The sequence below is a fragment of the Mus musculus genome, chromosome 4, assembly GCF_000001635.26.
Source record: "Mus musculus strain C57BL/6J chromosome 4, GRCm38.p6 C57BL/6J".
Lineage (NCBI taxonomy): Eukaryota > Metazoa > Chordata > Mammalia > Rodentia > Muridae > Mus > Mus musculus.
Genome location: NC_000070.6, coordinates 47494859 through 47501845, shown reverse-complemented (window position 1 = coordinate 47501845; position 6987 = coordinate 47494859).

Sequence of the window (6987 nt, the reverse complement as noted above, 5' to 3'; positions counted from 1 at the left end):
TGGTGAGCCGCCTCCTCCTACCTTGCATTGGGCAGGAAGTCATCTAGTCCTCTGCACCGCCCTGTGCTTTAGGCTTCTAATTGGGCTCTGCTTTTGAGGGAAACACAATTTGCTAGGTCATCTGGGACGACAGCTGTCTGTGTTTATAAATCCCAAGGTCATGATCAGCACTCAAAGAAGTCAGGATCCAAATCACACAGCCTTGTTTTTCAGCGTAATTCATTAGATTTTACCTGGAAACTTGAGAGAGCAGCTGGGATGCTCGCACCAGCCTGAACGCAGGGGATGGGGCCAGAGGAACCAAAGGCAGTGCTATGCCGGCTTCGTTTTCATTCCTAGAAGATCCAAAGTGCTACCACAGACCTCCCAGAACTACAGGGCACACCAGTCCCTAACAAAGCACATCAAAGGATCACTAGGGCCAGGGAGATGATTCAGCCAATGAAGACACCCAGCACAAGACTGCTGACCTGAGTCTGTCCACACAGCACACAGAAAGGAGCAGAGAAGGACTGCACAAGGTTGTCCGTTTCATCTGACTTCCATATGTGCATCATGTCGCGTGCATACACACCTGCACGCGTACACAGCACACAGACATATACATGTACTCATAATAGATAAAGTTTAAAGAAAAAACATCACTTTGAAAGGCACGGGTGGGACCTGCTTGTAGGAAGCACTCAAACTAGAGGGACAACCCCAAAGGTGACCCCATGAAGCCAGCAGGGGGAGAACACAGTAGGATCATTTAAGAACCATAGACAAAACCCTGTAATCCAAGGCTGAAACGATCTCACATCACAGCACCGGTGCGTGGAGTCATGTGGCCCAAGAGAACTGCAGGAAGAAGGGATGTTCCAACAGGGCTTTGTGAAAAACATAAAATCCAGGCCCAAAACAGAGGGCAGAAGCACTCAGGAGAAATAGCTAAGTATGAAGTCTACCTCCATTATCAGATTATGTTAAGCGTCTAGGAGGAGGACTGCTCTCAACCTGATTGATTGAGTTTTATTTGGTTTGGACTTTTGGCTTTAGGGTGTTTGTTTTATTTTGAGACAAGGTCTCACTGTAGAACCTAAGCTGTCCTGAGACTCTTTTTGTTTGAGTTTCATTCTTTCTTTCTGCTTATGTTTTTTGGTGTACTTTTAAGCCAGAGCCTCATGTAGCCCGGGATAGCCCTCTAACCTTGAGGGGGGCATCCTCTACTTTCCAAGTGCTGGGCTTACAGATGTGGGCCACCACGCCCGGAAGGAATGGAGGGATGGAGGAATGGATGAATGGGTGCAGGAAAGGGAAGTTAAATGTAGCCACCTCCATTTCTACATGTATCTCCACTCCCACGCTTCAGCCCAGACTTACTGTCAGAGTCTCCTGCTTTAGTTATTTGGGCGCCTCTTTAAAATAATCCCCCAAATTGATTTCATGGATCCCTAGTAGACTGTAAGCTAGAGTTTGAAAAATGTCAACATAGTATGATTCTTACTACCCCCTTCCTGAGAAGAAAAGAAATGTAGAGATCTGAAAATGTGGACTGTGTTGGGGTAGAGGGGGCCTCATTGTGGCCAGACAAGCAGTGCATGGGAGTGGATAGAAGAGCAGAGTAAGTTAGGAGGGGTCTGCGGCTTTGCCTAAACATGAATGAAGCCCTGGGTTCAGTCCCCAGCACCACATGAACTGGATGTAATGGCTCACACCTGTGACCCCAGCACCCAGCAAGGGGTGGTAACAGGAGGGTCAGGAGTGAGAGATCATTCTCTAGTATGCATTTGAGGCCAGCCTCGGACAGAGGAGATCCTGTCTCAAAAGTGGGGAACACCCACAGATACCTATAACAGCTTTGTTCAGACAGCCTGGAATCAGTAAGAACCCACTGTCCATCAGTGGACGCATGGAGCAGTCTGTGAGGTGCACTACTGTCATAAGCTGGGGGGGGGGGTAAAACACCAACCAACACATGCTACAACATGAACCTTAGAAACACGCTCAGTAAAAAGTAGATGCGAACACCACAAGAACCTACCTATGAAAGACCCAAAATCTATCTACCTAGAAATAGTTGGTAGCCCGAGGCTGGGGGTGAGGCAGGAAGAACTTGGACTTGGTGGCCAGAGTACAGACTCTCTCAGAGTGTGTTTATGGCTGGCACACCCGATGAAAGACAGAAAACCATTGTGTTGTCCAATTTAAACCATGTCTTAGTGATTCATGGTATGTGAACTACATCTCAATAAAGCCATAGCAATAAAAAGAACAGTGGCTCTCTGAGAAGAGCAGGGACAACACAGAGACCGGCTCATCTGACTGTCCTTGTGGCCCAGAAGGAGGCATTCAAGGCCAGGCGTGGGGTAGATTTATGAGAGCGGTGGCTGCCTGTGCATATGCCAGTCCTGGGCAGGGCAGCATTATTCCAGGAAGGCTCTGGCACAGGAAGGTGGCCCCTGACGGCCATGTCAGTGGCGCCAGGGTGGAGGTTCTCACCCAAGCACTGGAATCAGAGTGCACCAGCTTCTGGCCAAGCCGTCCACGTGCCTGGGATGCTATGCGGACCCCAGGTAGCCAGCAAGCTCACAATCAGCAGGTGGTGGTGGCAGGCAAAAAGTCCAGCCTCTTGGCAGGCAGCCCCCGCATAATGGATACTCATGCTCACATGAAGCTTCTGGAATCTCTGCGGACAATCCCGAGGTCTGTGGGAAATAAATCATGTCTGGACTGTGAAGGTAATCCCAGCTAGTCCCAGTGCCAGGACACGATCCTGCCTGACTTTCACTCGGGGACAAGCACTGCCTGGAAGTTCCTCACTGCCCAGCACCCTCCCTTGTCCACAGACCTCTCCATGGACGAGTGTGAGGGACCCCACTGTTAGTCTTTAGAGATGGGTTGGGGTGGGGTGTCCTTACAGGTTCCCGCACTGGAGGTTGGCTTGTGCTCTCCTTGCCTGTCTCTAAGTCGTTTTTCTTCTTGGCTCTTCTGAATAAACCCATTTGTGAGACATTGGAGGGGGGAACAGAGTCTAATTCCCAAAGGGAAATCAAGAACCCTGCCCAAACACTTCACACGTCTGAGGAGGGAAACTGAGGCTTGAAACGAGAGGAAGAATTTCTCAGGATGGGCGGAGCTGACAAAGCAAACAGTTCTTTGGTCAGTCCAAACGTCTTTCCAGAGACCCCCATCTCTGCAAGTCAAGAACAAAGGTATACTTTTCTTCTAGAATCTTGGAAAGAAGATGCCAGCTCAGGCAAGAACATGGGGAGAAGGGGGGGGATCATGGAGCCTAGGAGAAAGTCCCATGATCCACGCTTCCTCCAAATAATTATATTTCCCTAGAAACTGAAGCAATGACACCCAACTTTTAAAGTAGTGAAGTCATAGGGAGTGTTCTATAAGCACTTTCTTCACCTTGAGCTCAGACAGGGAAACAAGACCCCAGCAGATAGAAGGTCGATGAAGGTCACACAGTCAAGATGAGGGTCAGACTGTCAGCAATCCCTGTCTCAGGGCTCATGGCCAGCCAGGAACTGACTTGTCTCAGCTTTCCCTGCAGAGTCAGCTGCCCCTTCAGCCCTCTCTGTGCCAGGCTGGGGCTGCATTCTTCCCAAGGCAGCGCTGGTAATGGGACAGCCTTCTGAGGCCACTGCAGCTGCCTCATTTCTGTGCTGGGCCCCTGGAGCAGCTGGCCCCAGGCTGTCAGGCAAGCCCAGCTCTGAGTCAGCCCTGGCTGGCCCGTGAGGATCACCTGCCCTCCAGGAAGCTTGGGTTTTACTGCCCCCTTACCAGTTACCACAGGAGGACATGCTGAACTTGCTGTGGCTTGAGGACACGGTCAGGCTGCCCTGGGCAGACGGATGGGAAGAGAACCTGAGAAGCATCCTGGCAGTGTCCCTCTCCTGAGGGTGACTTCAGGACACGGTGAGGAGACAGGGGTCCCAGCATCCTGCTCACATGTGAGGTAGGACAGACTGTCCTGACCTCTGAACCACCAGCTTCCGAGCAGCCAGTGAGGCTCTGAGAACCCAGACCAGTTAAGAACGTGCAGGCTCTGAGGGACAGACTCCTCTCTCCCCCCATAGCAAGAATCAAGGGTACAGGAAGGTAACTCCCTGTCTTAGTCAGGGTTTCTATTCCTGCACAAACATCATGACCAAGAAGCAAGTTGGGGAGGAAAGGGTTTATTCGGCGTACACTTCCATACTGCTGTTCATCACCAAAGGAAGTCAGGACTGGAACGCAAGCAGGTCAGGAAGCAGGAGCTGATGCAGAAGCCATGGTGGGATATTCTTACTGGCTTGCTTCCCCTGGCTTGCTCAGCCTGCTCTCTTATAGAACCAAGACTACCAGCCCAGAGATGGTCCCACCCACAAGGGGCCTTTCCCCCTTGATTACTAATTGAGAAAATGCCTTAGAGTTGGATCTCATGGAGGCATTTCCTCAACTGAAGCTCCTTTCTCTGTGATAACCCCAGCTGTGTCAAGTTGACACAAAACTAGCCAGTGCACTCCCTGACTGTGGCAAGATCTCTTGGCTGTTGTGGACCAGAGTACCCAAATTACAGTCCAAGATCCTCATGGCACAGGGCAGAAAGTAAGTGCCCAGAGAGTGGGAGGGGCTGAGGCCACACAGCGCCCTAGAACCAGCACAGATCTGAGTCTTGTTGTCAAGTTATTTCTCTTCCTCAAATTCTTTCAGAGCAGGGAGGGACAGCCTTGCCCAGCCCCTAGAAGGGTCATGGATGGCTCTGCCATCACTCAGACAGGCACCTTCATGGGGTGAGTAGTAAGGACAAACACCTTTCCTTAGTACTCTAAGCAACCCAGCAAACTAAGTAAATCACCATCAAGACCGCACATGGAAATAAACACAGGCGTCTCCACAGGCCCTCCCTGGCCATGTCATGTTCTCATTTCCCTTTAAGTCATCAAGACCAACCTATGGACATTAGAGTCAGCTGTCTCCAGAGAACCCAGGTTGGGAAAGAAGGGGACTGCCACCAATGTCACACTGAGCAGGTGGCTCACCACCTACCAACTCTGATAAACCATGGCCTGTGCCTCAGACTCACAGGAAGGTCCTCGAGGCACAGAGGAGAGGTTCGGCCTCACCCACAAAAGAGGTCATAACCTCTGCCAGGACAGCCACCAAAAAGATAGAGCTTATGAGGACAATGGATACAGAGAAGAGGGCCCCTTCCAGTACCCAATGCCCCCACCACCACCACCAGCTTTAGTTCAAGGACCAGCTCTGCCTCTCCTCATCTTGTCATCAAGAAAGACGTCGAGCCCAAGGGTCTCAGTATCTCCACCTGTGCAGTGGAGCTTTAAACGCCTGACCACCCCTCCACAGGATGTGCTAAGAATCAGAGGAGGGGGACACTCAAGGAAGACAAACTCCTAAACAGGAAGAAGAATGTGGTTTCCAGCTGCTGAGGCAGGGTGGGGGCTGGGGAGATGAGGGAATGGGGAGGAGAGAGATGAGAAAGCACAACGGGCATATCCGTGTCACACAACAGCCTTCAGGGACTGGGTGTCACTAGGGACCACTGTCACAGGCCAGGCCACGGAAGAGCACACAGAGGCAAATAGGGAGATGTGCAAGGAGCCATATAGTCCTAGGCCAACTAGAACTGGGAGGCTGCCCTCCAGACAGCCCCAGTACACAGCCTGGGTCTACCTCTGCAGTCACCACACAGTGCTGCAGAGAGGACGCAAGCCACTTGTCCCATGGAGCCACCACTGAAGAGAGGAGGGCTGCTAAGAGAGGATGAAAGTGGGAGCCCCCCAGCACACCAGTTGCCATGCGTCCACACATCACATAGCCAGTGGCCTGACTAGTCTTGGCCTTTGTGTTGCCTTGTCTGGGGCAGGCACGCCCCTGGTTTCCATCAATTGCAGGCAGCAATCCCTGCTGTTTCTGTGTGTACCTGGCATAGATTGTATCTGAGTCACATACACAGGGGAACCCCAGCTCTGTGACTTACAAAAAGGTGACAACTGTGGGTTCCTGTCCCTGTATGGAGATTACCTTGCCCCTGTATGACATGAAGGCATTAGACCTTGAAGTCCCTAGGATGGTCCTCAAACCAAGAAGGGCCAAAAAATAGAAACATCTTGTACTATTTAGTCATCAGAAAGGCAGCATACCATACACACACACACACACACACACATACACATACATGCAGACACACTCACACTTGCACACACTCATTAATACACAGTCATAATCATATACACATACTCGTACATGTACACACATTTTCACGCACATGTCCAGTGAGTGCTCTCTGTCTCTTTCTCTCAAACACACACACACTCACACATGCACACACTCATAAACACATAGCCATATTCACATATACACACTCATACATGAACACACATTCCTATGCACATGCCCAATGGTCTCCGCCCCCCCCTCTCTCTTTCTCTCTCTCTCATACACACACACACCTGGTGCTCCTTCTCTCTCCTCCACCCTTCTTCTCTTCTCCTCCCCCTTTCTCAGAAGACACACTCCTTCAACTTGAGCAGACAACCTTAAGTAACGAGATGGTACTCATCACAATACCAAACACTCGCCCCTGTGTTGTTACAGTTGCGACATGCTTCCTAACAGCTGGCCTGCAGTTCTCACCACAGTCAGAGGGTTAGTAACAGAACAGGGGGAATGAATGAAAGACAGCTACAACCTCTGCCTCCTAAGGACAGTCACAAAAGGTGAAGACACCGGATGAGAGACAGTGTGACTCACTTCTGGCCAATACCTGGAATGAGGACAGGTGGGAACTATTGAGAACTTTGAGAAATACTTCCTAAAAAGAGGCCTGAGTCAGTTGGCAGACCCCTTACTGGTCTTCTGTCTCCTGATGCTTGAGATATGAAGACAATGGCTGCTGCTTTGGCAGCCATTTTGCTCTTATGAGGTAATGTTGAGGCCTGTGCTGATGATGACATGAACAGGAAGGAATGCAAGAGATGATTAGGATGTCAG